This window comes from Canis aureus, chromosome 18 (assembly GCF_053574225.1).
Source record: "Canis aureus isolate CA01 chromosome 18, VMU_Caureus_v.1.0, whole genome shotgun sequence".
In the NCBI taxonomy this organism is placed as follows: domain Eukaryota; kingdom Metazoa; phylum Chordata; class Mammalia; order Carnivora; family Canidae; genus Canis; species Canis aureus.
This window is the reverse complement of record NC_135628.1, coordinates 26,131,432-26,143,918: the sequence shown is the minus strand read 5'-3', so window position 1 is coordinate 26,143,918 and position 12,487 is coordinate 26,131,432.

Sequence of the window (12,487 nt, the reverse complement as noted above, 5' to 3'; positions counted from 1 at the left end):
CAGGTCAAAATGAATTGGAACACGATTAGGACTTCATCTTGGTGTTCTGACCTAAAATGGAAATGCATGCACCAGTGCTATCAAGTTTGCATTACTTCTGGGGTTTACATCATGTTTCTAGGATTGTTTTTCATAACGAGTGTGCCTCATAGCTTTTTTATTCCTGGAAAAGGTGGAATTCCCTTTGAAGTAAAAGTGAGTTCTGCACATGAGGTAAATGTGAGTTTCGCTATGGATGTGATGGAATACGGAGGGATTAGGATAAAGATAAATTACTATTCCAACCCTTTCTAGATTCCTGCTTTTCTACCCCCAAACTATCCTGCTGAAGCCCTAGTCTCCCCTCCCCTCCCCCATCCCTTCCTCTCCCTTGCCTGCACCCCCCATCCCCCCAACCAAATAAAGCTTTTTGGTGAATCCATTTTCCAACAGTCAAGAGAAGATTTAGCAATTTCCAAGGATTTTCATAGAAAGTGTTGTGAAAAGTTTTGAATTCCCCATATGCAGTTTCCTTTGGGACCGCATGGTCAAGAGGCAGCTGTGTTAACTGGTGAACTCTGCTGATTTACTGAAATCTCCTCGAAATATTGCATCCAAGCTTGACTTGATCTCCCCAGCCTAGGATTGCTGCCTTGTGTGATGCTGATCTGTAAAAAGTAAAGGAAGAAACAATTAACAACTGGCCTGCTCATGCCTTCTTAGGTATTTTTTTAAATGGAATCTATGCATGCTCCTATAATAAGCTGAAAGAACTAGATAGGCCCATCAGAACAATTTCTCCTCACAGCTGCTACACAGACATAACCTGCTTTAAGGAAACCCAATGTAGGGGCACCTGGGTGGCTCAGTTGATCCAGCGTTGGTTGACTCTTGGTTTTGGCTCAAGTCACGATCTCCAAGTTGCACAATCGAGCCTTGTGTAGGGCCTTGTGCTCAACACTGAGTCTGCTTGACCTTCTCCCTCTCCCTTTCCCCTCTTCTCTCTCTCTTTAAATAAATAAATAAAATTTCAAATGGAAAAGAAAATCCAATTTATGGAAATCCAGATTTAACCTGAATTTTGCAAAGAATGATCTTTTGAGAATCTATGAGTAACTAATAATTGGAAGAATCTATATACATTTGCTTAGTTCTGAAGGCTTTTCTCTAATTTAAAATGTCTAAGGGCACTCTGAAAGGTGGGCAGGGGGTGTGCGGAAGGTGTGTTTCAATATGTTTAGGTAGAGATGCCTGGGTGGCTCAGCGGCTGAACATCTGACTTCAGCTCAGGTTGTGATCCTGGAGTCCTGGGTTTGAGTCCCACATCGGGCTCCCTGCATGGAGCCTGCTTTCTCCCTCTACCTATGTCTCTGCTTCTCTTTCTTTGTGTCTCTCATGAATAAATAAAATAAAAAATCTTTAAACAAAACAAAAAAGCCAATTTGTTTAAGCAGAATCTTGTGGCCACAAGTGGATGTGTGGATTTTCCACACACCAATGGGAATCCAACACTTTTTGTAGGATGCCATTGGTAATTCTGAGGGAAATTGCAGTTGTGAGGATTTGAGAATGAGCTAGAAATAAATACCTTGGGTTGGACCTTGGACCAGAAGGGATTCCACAGACTTTCCTACTATGTAACAAGTGGTAGTACTTCCTTGATAGGACACGGTAGCTCTTAAGAGCCCTGGAAGCTGGAAAGGCAATGTCCCTGGGGATCTTTGCTAAAGGAATACCCTGAAGCTTATGATATGATTTATAACATAATGTATGATTTATCACTCCCTGTATAAAGCAAAATACACATCACTCTTGAGTAATAATATACTGAGCTCTTACTCAGTGCCAAGCACTATGTCAAAACCTTACTGAATTAGTGTTCTAGGGCTTCTATAACCAAATACCACAAACTGGAGACTTGAAACAACAAAAATTTATGTTTTTAAAGTTCTAGAGACTAGAAGCCTAAACCAAAGTTGTTGGCAGGGCCAAGGTCCTGCCAAAGACTCTAGGGGAAGATCCTTCCTGGTCTCTTCTGGTTCCTGGTAGCTCAGGTGTTTTGGTTTGTGGCAGCATAACACCAATCTCTGCCTCTGTCTTCACAGGCATTTCTTCCTTCTGTAGGTCTTCTCCTCTTAGAAGAATACTAATCATAATGGCTAAAGACCCACCTTAATTCATCATCTTAATTTGGTTATATTTGCAAAGACCCTATTTTTCCAAATTAGGTCACAGTTACAGTTACCAGGAATTGGGACTTCAGTATATATATATATAATATATATAATATATATATTATATATATATATATATTTTTTTGGTGGGGAACACAGACTCTTAGTACTCACAGATCACTCCTTTAATCCTTACAACAATCCTGGGAAGAAGTTACTGTTATTACCCTCATTTTGCAGTTGAAGAAACAGACTCAGAGAAATGGTATTATTGCCTGAGGTCACTGAGCTAGATTAGCACCAGGATTCCATAATTGCTACTGAGGCCTGATGACTCCTGCACCCACACATTAATTCTGATGGAAGTGAGTTCATCTTTTTCATCTGTCTATAGTGATAATTATAGCTGGAGCTTTATTTAGTAGGAATCAAGATAAGGGACTTCTATCACCCATTTCTTAATTCTCCTTCAAGATGTTCTTGAACTGCTTTAAGGACATCATCTCTTAAACCTTATTTGGCAGTAAGAGACAAAGGGGTCATTCTAAATGAATGTGTTGGTCACATTCATGTGGTTCTAAAAGTCTCATTAATTTATTTAAAGCTACCAAAATTTTCCTGGTTCAGGTTTCTTATACACAGATTGTGTGTACGTGTGTGTGCACATGTGCACGTGTATTTTTGTAGTCAGAGCAACACAGCTAAAATTTTTTTAGATGTTTAGAGGCCATGTGGTACTACTATGCATTTTTGGAAGTACAGAAGTACTTGCTTTTTTCCCCTTCTTTTATGATTTAAGCATGTTATGAAAAATAGACATGGCTTGATGAGTTCACAGAGAATCAAAATATTCTCCACAGTCAGAAATTTTCCAGCTGTTTGAAAAATCATACACCTTTCTTTCTTGGGCAATAGAAAAAACTGCTTGCCAGAAAAATGGTTGAGTCTGTGGTGAAAGGGAGGTATGTTCCCAGCCTGGCCACAAGTTATTTAACCCCTCCAGACCCCAGTTTCCCATTCATAAAATGTGGAAATGAGTAAAGATTATTTAAATGTTTTCTGTGTCAAATTACTGCTCTAAAAAGCTTCCATACAGTGTTGACATTTTTTAAAATGCTAGCTACAATTAGCCATAAGAGCAAATAAACAATTTAGAATAAACACCCACCATTATTCTGATTTGCTAATTGGTTTTTGTTGTTGTTGTGTTGGTGATGGAAATTTTTGGTTAATAATAACATATTTAATGTCAATGGTGAATGTATATGTAGAGTTTTTATGGCTATGGATTCTTTTTCTTTTGGAAACACATAGTATAGATAATCTGTTGAAGTATCTTAGATTTAAAAACTTTCTCATACCTGAGATAGGTTCCCTGATTGGCTGGTCAATGGAGTGGGGGTGGGCTTTTGCCTTGACACTATCACACCCACTCTATCCTGTAAGATGCTTGCTAGTTGTACACTGGGCAGTTAGCATGGAGCCTAGTTAAGTCTCAAGGCAGGGTTACAGGTCTTACTGGGCAATGCCCGGTGGACAGCTGGGAAAATGGGTCCTTAGTCTACAATGGTGAAAACTTCTGATGAGGACAGCTGCCAGTCCCTGAGGATGGCCTGAAGAAATGCCCGCAGGAAGACATCCACATGGCACTGAGAGTGCTCATCACTTCTGGTGATCGCACTTAATCCAGTGCATCTGCCCAATGGGCCCCCACCCAGAAACATCCCTTCTCTTCCGGTCCTCCACCATCATGCTCTCATCAGCCTGCCAATGTCAGGCTGGAGGAGGATGACCTTTTAATAACAAACATACCAGTGAAGCTACATAGCAAGAGCCCATTGAGCTAGTGCTAGACTGAATGTTTGCTCTGCACCCCAAAGTCATCTTGTGAAATCCTAATCCCTCATGTGATGGTATTAGTCATGGGCCTTTGGGAGGTAAGTAGGTTATGAGAGTAAAGTCCTCATGATGAAATTAGTGCCGTTATAAAAAGGGACATGAGAGAGCTTGCTTTCTCCCTCTGTTCTCTGCCATGCAAGGATACAAGAAGATGGCAATTCAGGAGTAAGGCCCTCGCCAAGACCCGAATCTGCAATACCTTGATTTTGGACTTTCCAGCTTCCAGACTCTGAGAAATTAATGTTTGTTGTTTAAGCCACTAGTTGATGGCATTTTGTTATAGAAGTTCTAACAGACTAAGATAGGTAGGTATTCTTAGCTCCCTTGTAATAAGTGAACAGATGTTAAGCTCCATCTCTCACCCTCTGTAAACTGGCTTCAGTAAATTATACTTTTACTATTTTTCTTGCTGCATAGGGGCCCCACAAGGTGCTTAGTGGAGATATCAAGGATCTTTCTTTCTTTCTTTCTTTCTCTGTCCTTTCTTTCATAATTGAGGTTTTATTGGTTATTTTGAGGACTAGTACATAGATATTTCAATTTATACACTTCTTAAAAGTTATATTGAAAATTTTAAAAGTCCTGTAGTTGTGATTCTTTTCTAAACAGTGATTCGAGTGACTTTCCAGCTCAAAATTTATAAGCAGATCTTCTTCAAGAGGATATCAAGTACCAATGTCTTCACATATTGATTAGCTGTTACATTATAGGTCCCACTAATTCACAATGTAATATGTATACTACATGCCCCAAATTTCAGGCTTTCACGGCACATAAACAAAGTTATTAGAAAAATTGGACTATGATGACAGTGAATGTGTGACAGAGGATACGCAGTTCTGACAGGGAGAGCCAAGATCAAGGAGAGGTTTTCTTTCTGGAGTAATTCTATTAAAAACCACATGGGAATAGAGTTGACTTAACATGTTCAAGACCTATTAAATGCACACTGCAACTCCAAATTGCCTTTCAGTATGCTTGTATTACAGGTGTAAAAACTAGCCTTCCCCTAATGTATGGAATGTTAAGCTGACATGCAAGACAGTCAAAGCCTGGAATAATTCAGTATGTCATTATGTTATGGTTGTACCAAAACATAAACAACAAGCAAATGATTTTGCCTCTTAAAAAAAGTGCTCGCACTTACAAAAGTAGGATGAGGTTGGATGCACTCCTTATTCAAAGTGTTTTCACTAAAGAACACCCATCTACAAAATAATTGGTAAGAATATTCCTCTGGATCATCAGAAAGGGAGACAAGGAGACAAGACAAGGACTGATATGACATGCTGGGTGATTTTTTTTAAACATTTTATTTATTTATTCATGAGAGAAATGGAAAGAGAGGCAGAGACACAGGCAGAGAGAAGCAGACTCCATGCAGGGAGCCTGATGGGACTCCATCCGGGACTCCAGGATCACGCCCTGGGCCGAAGGCAGGCGCTCAACCCTCAACCACTGAGCCACCCAGGGATCCTGTGCTGGGTGATGTTAATCAGACTGGCTTCTTTCCTTGCTGCTTCGTCAGGGACTGGACTTTCCTCATTTTTACTTCTGTTTTCTTGAGTTTCTTGGTTAGGCACTTCACCTGCTTTCCCTTTGTTCTCTTCTTCCCTTTTGTTTCACTCTTTTGTCTGAAGATTTAACCTTCCCTGCTGCTGCCATTTTTGGTTTTGTTGCCACTCTTGCAGGAGCAGGTTTAGCTGACACCCTTGCGGATCTCTAGAGTTCCTCCTTCATGGCCCCTTTGGCTGCACTGACCTTCCCCCTTGGACCTGTGGGCAGTGAGGAGGGCACATGCCAGATGCCTGGTGCCCAGGGCTTTTGTGAGGCTGGGCTGCATGGAGGCTGCTGCTCTTCCTGCTACCCAACATTTCCCCCCTCAATTTATTTAATAATGTCTGTTAATCCATTCATTTATCTGGTCAGAAGGTTTATTGAGCGATTATTTGCTGTGAATCACAATTCTAGGTGTACACGTGGTGAGGTGCAAACCAAAAAGAAATAGTTCTTGCTCTCATAGCGCTTTCAGTCTCTTGTTAAAAACAAGGCTATAGCGATCCCTAGGTGGCGCAGCAGTTTGGCGCCTGCCTTTGGCCTAGGGCGTGATCCTGGAGACCCAGGATCGAATCCCACATCGGGCTCCCGGTGCATGGAGCCTGCTTCTCCCTCTGCCTGTGTCTCTGCCTCTCTCTCTCTCTCTCTCTCTGTGACTATCATAAATAAATAAAAAATAAAAAAAAAAACAGAAAATTCCTTTCCTTGGAGAAGGGGGAAAAAATCTGAAAAAAAAAAAAAAACAAGGCTATATCAGTATATAACTGAATGTTGAATTATAATTCACATTTTCCAGTATTTCTTTATTTGAACTTTTGCCATTCACTAGATTTAAAAAGTATGTCATATGTGTTTATCCCTCTATTTCATCTTTTGTATTTGTGACTTGCTGGTACTTTAGATTATTGGATTCTTGTGTATAGGGATTTGTTTTCTCTCTCTCTCTTTGGTAGAAGCCTTATTATAACAAATGTATCTTATTCAACACTTGTTAATGATTTTTTTTCATTTAGATTCACACAATCTTAGCCTTGGAAGAAAACTTTTTTTAAAAAAAATTATTTATTTATTCATGAGAGACACAGAGAGAGAGGCAGAGACACAGGCAGAGAGAGAAGCAGACTCCATGCAGGGAGGTTGATGGAACTCCATCCGAGTCTCCAGGATCATGCCCTGGGCTGAAGGCGGCGCTAAACCGCTGAGCCACTGGGGCTACCCCGCCTTGGAAGAAACCTTAAGGATCATCTAATTTAATCTTCCAGTTGTATAGATGAGACAATGGAGGCTGTAAGTGATGGAGTTGTTTTGTTTAATAAAATACTACAAAGAGTTGTGGTCATTATTGTTGCCAGGTTCACATAGCTAATTTGGTCAAAATGGGCTGGAATCTATTTTTCTGAATTATTTAATTAAATATATCACTCAATAACTATTGGAAAATTGGTATTAAAGGAGCTTTCACTTCAGGGAGGCCTGGATGACTCAATCGGTTAAGCATCTGCTCAGTGTCCTGGGATTGAGCCCTGCATCAGGCTCCCTGCTCAGCAAGGGGTCTGCTCCTCCCTCTCGCTCTGTCCCTCCACCTGCTCATGCTCTCTCTCACTCTCTCAAATAAATAAATAAAAATCTATAAAAAATATGCATTCTTCTGTGGGTTTCTATTGGGCTTAGATAAAATATGTGTAAAGTACTTGGCATACAATAACTCAAGACAGATAGCTTCTGATTGTATGGATGGCCTATTTTGAATATGGCTGCCAAATCCTGGAGACAGAACAGGCAGAGGACAACAAGGATCTGAGATGTGTTTAACATATTCTCCAGTTCTGTCTTGGAGAGAACTGGAAATACAATTTCCATCCTCAAACTAAGAAATCTGACGTTTGCATGTCACAGGAAGGAGGCCGTCTAACCCAAATGCGGTAAGAATTCAAGTGACTAATTTGAATATTAAAGATAAATACTTAGCTTTTTATGTTGTTGTTTGTCAGGAAGATGAGTTGGATCATACTGGTTACAGGATGATTACTACTTGAGCCTGCCATTGGGGGTTCATTCAAGCACCTTTCACCACATGACAGATAATATTTCCTCTCCTCTAGTAGAGCAAAAAAGTAAGTATAAGAAGCATTACTCGAAACTATGAAAAGACAACATTATGAATTCTCTTTTTTCACTGAGAAGTTTCATTATTTTATACCTTTAATCTCTGCAAATGTTTGCTGTCTTTTAAATAAATAGTTTTTGGGGGAGAGAAGCATAGAAGCCTTTATGTTTAATAGCACCTGATTACCCAGGTCTTTACCTGGCTGTGAGTAGCAAGAGATATACTTGTCAAATTAAATTTAATTTTTATTCCCTTATCTTTTTCTATCCTGATCACCTAACCACATCAATGGCTGTTCCTGAGAAGGGAAATATTTTAAAAATAAATATAAGGTTAAATATACCTGAATAAATAGGGTATATTCATGGAGTGGAAAACAAAATGATCTGAGACCTATGTACAATGGAATACTTAACAAACTATTAACATGCATAAATTTCTAAATTCAAGTGTCTGAAAATTTTTAATCAGATTGTTATTAATATAAAATTTTAAAATGCTACTATAATTTAGGAAAAATGCATTTTAAAAACGGGTGGGAGAGTTGCTCATTAACTTCAGTATAGAGGTTTCCATAGGGGAGGAAGGGAATTGTATTGAGAAGTGGGACAGATAGTCTTCAATATACTTGTTTTGCATTTTAAAAATATGCAATAAAAAGTACCTTAAAATATGATTGGAAATAATAGCCATAGAATAAAAGAAAATGGAATTTTTCAGACTATACTATGTATCGGTCATTTTTTTCGGTTATTTAGACCAGGATTATCCCATAGAACTTGCTTTGATGAAGGAAATGTTCTATCTCTGTGATATCCAATCAGGAGCCCCTAGCCACATATGGCTACTAAGCACTTGAGATATAGCTAGTGTGACAGAGAAATAGAATTTTAAATTTTATGTAATTTTAATTAATCTCAATTTTAAATTAGTTTAAATTTTAACATGGCCAATGGCTACCATACTGGACAGCACAGACCACAAAGAACATTATAAGCCTTACATTGACTTCATTTGGGAAAACCCTATCTAACTGTTCTTCATGATGATTGTGGATGTGCATATTTGAAGAAAAAACAATAATCTCTTGCTAATATCAAGTATGGCAAAGGGCAACTGAAAGTTATTGGGGTATTGTAGGAGGGTAAAAAAAGAAGCCTTTCTGACTGTTTACATTTGTCAAGTGGAATGAGTAGAAAGGTCACTATACAGTTCCATTGAGTGTCTATAGAAAAGAAAGAATCAAAAGCCCTCCAAGTACTCATGGGGGGTACTTTGGATTTGGTAACAGATTTGATAACTGAAGACTTAATTTCCCCAGTGACTCAACTGATACCAGACGTTTTATCTTTTTCAGAAAATTAAGAGTAAATTGGCTGGCTCAATAGACTTACTGACTCTAGCTAGATAAGTATTTGCTGTGTTTATTAAGTTGTTTATGTAGTGCAATAATACAAGTGATTTAATAAAGATAAGACTTCAGATAAATGTCAACACACTTCCCACTCTGCAGCTGGTCCATTTCAAGCAGTTAAAATAAATTAAAAGATAAAATACCACTCACAAAAAATTGATCATTGTCCAAGGGAAACATTTAAAATTGAAAGAAATCTTCTACTTCCAGTGCACAAAGACATATGCATATGTGTAGAAAATGACCCTCTCTGTAATCTAGAGATTCTTTACCTAGAAGGAAAGGGACAGGAAGCTGTGTTTTGTAAGTATTTGCTATAATGAGGTAAAATTAAAAAGTACTTATAGTATTAACGACCAGTGTTATTTATAGTGCATATATGATGGAGATCTTTGAATTACATAGAATAAATACTATTATGTTATTTGCCTATCTTTATTTATTTTTAAAGATTTTATTTATTTATTCATGAGAGACACAGAGAGAGAGAGGCAGAGACATTGGGAGAAACAGGCCCATGCAGGGAGCCCAATATGGGACACAATCCCGGGACTCCAGGATCACGCCCTGGGCCGAAGGCAGACACTTAACCACCAAGCTACCCAGGTGTCCTTATCTATCTTCACATACATCAAGGCATAGCGAAAAGGCATAGTGAAAGTTTACTAGCCTGTATAATGTAGATGCTATCACTGGGATTTAAATAACGTGAAGTGGATCTGAATTTTACCCAACCTGTTTTGTTTACATGGCTTAAAAAAAATTGATGCTTTTCTTATAGTTTCTGTAGACATAATCTGACATTTGAAAAGTATAATACAAAGGATGAAAACAGAGATGTATCTTTATGGTGGTCAAATCATTATTTCAATTGTCTTCTAGGTTAAGGTGGATGAGATTCCTTTCTTCTGTTCTTTCAAAATACCTGTGGCAAATCTCTACTGTTTCAGTATGCCCTTACTGGTTTTTGCCATCCAAAGCCTAGCTCATATAGGCCTATCTCATATCTCTTGGCATATAGCACTTGTTCAAAAGAGCATTCAAAACACTGTCTAGTTTAGAAATTGTGGCCTAATAAGCCTATTTTGAGCTGAATTCTGACCACTGAATTTTCTTATTAGTCACACAATAGGAAATATTGGATTGAAGCCTGAGTCTTGTGACATCAAGTTCTTGGTTTGACCAGGAGAAAATTATTTGCCATAGTTCTAGATTACTCTACTTGAAAATTGTGTGGAATATTTAATATTTATAGTATTGTACAACATGTTTTTTAAATGCTTGACACACATAGTCCAATGTCTGCGATGAAATGTCCCCCTGCTCCATGAACTGGGAAGTTGGCCTTTCTAACCAGGTGTGGTAGGTGGTTTAATGACCATAAATTCCTCCAGCATCTTTTGCAATATTACTTTGCTGTTCCTTCCATCCAGAAATAGAGTCTTTTTCTCTACATCTTGAATCTGGGCTGATCTTGAAAATTGTTGGACCTGCGGAATGTGACAGAAGTGATGATATTTTGTGAATTTTCTTCAGAAGATTTGCAATTTCTGCCTTTTGTATTCCCAGAATGCTACCCTGAGACCTCTACTGGAAGAGACTTGTTTATTGAAGGATGCGAAGCTATTTGGTGAACTGAGGCTTCCAGGTGACAGCCAGACCAAGTACCAGGCTTGGGAGTAAGGCCACATTAGGTCTTCTGGTCGCTCTTATCTTCCAGCCGACTCAGTCACATGAATGAGCCTGGCAAAAATCAGTGTAGGAATTGTTTTATTAAAGCAGTCCACTGAGTTTTGTGGTAATCTGTTGTGCAGCAAAGGGTAACTGGGGAAACAGCTTCTCAAGAGAGATTGTTGAGATAGTGTATAGAAAGATAAAGAACAGGGACGCATTATTTTTCTAGACCCTTTTGTATTTGGGAAGGATCTGAATTCCCTGATATAGAGTGACGTAAGTAACTTAGTAGTTAATGGCTGATAATGTAATCAGTACAGTGTTTAAAATTACAAGATTAATGTCCATATATCATTCCTAACTTGTCCATGTTGTTCCTGCAAATGTACTTTGTACGACATATTTTTTTAGTGGTAGAAACTAAAATTATTTTCTTTGGGAATCATAAGAATGAAGTCCCTTGGTGAATGGCAATAATAGTGATTAAGATTTCCAGAGATTTTATAAATAGGAATGACCTGTATCTGTTTCCTGACTTATACATATATTGTTCACTTGGGTATTTGTTAAACCATGGGAAAATTAGTATGCCCGGAATGCTTGAAATACATTCATGTCTTCCCATACGTTTTGTCATCTTTCTGTTGTGTGTGTGTGTGTGTCTGTGTGTGTGCTTCTGGTGGTTGTTGTTTCAAATCACTTTAGGCCTCTGAGCATAAAAATGTAAAGTTTTTTCCCAAGTGGAAAAATTTAGAACAGATTGAAAAAAAAAATGGTAGAGGAAAGATGAAGAACTAGTAACAAAAACACTCCTTCGTGCATCTTGCTAGGAGACTGCAGTCTAAAGAAAGGTTAAAAGTTGACTGGTGAACTATAAGCAGTTTTAAAATATGCTCATATTAATCAATATTTCTCCAAATACCATAACGGTGCAAAATCTCAGCAACAAGAGTAAGTATCTTTTCACCAAGTTGTAGGCAACTGAAAATGCTTCTCGATAAAACATTTTCCAATCTCAGCTCACAGAAATAATAATCTTATAAAAATATAGTGTTTAGAAGGTTGGGAGAAAGAGCAGAAGATTGCAAAACTAGGCACAAGAAGTCTACCAGCTGTTAGAAAGTTCAAAAAGTCAATAAACGAAGCTAAATACTCGTCTTCTAAAATCATTTTTCAGGTAAGATAAATAGGGTCCTTTTCACCTTAAACGCTCATTTGACAGTATCCCAGCACATGTCTTGGCTATTAATACACTTGGATAGCCTCAGGGAGACTTTCAAAAAGTGGTTCTTAAGATACTGATATTCTTGTCTCTAGACTCATGAGTCATTTGGACACAAGCATTGAATTTAAGAGGTACTCACTCCTCACTGTTGAGGAGCTGGTAGAAAAAACATAATTATTATATTGAAGATTCAATAAATATTCTTTCATTTTCAAAGTAGATTCTCACAGCACTATTCTAAAATCTTTCATGACTAGGTCTTCTGTGAGGAAGAAATAACATGTCTTCAATTTGTCCCTAGACCTGTGGTTCTGGTCATCACTGAATACCCCTCCCCAAATAAAAAGGCAAGGAAGTAAAATATAGAACAGCCACAGGCACACTGCCTTAGGACATTCACTAGAACATGAACTCTGTTCATCTTTTTTTCACACTAGGAATTATGTCGCATTGAGATT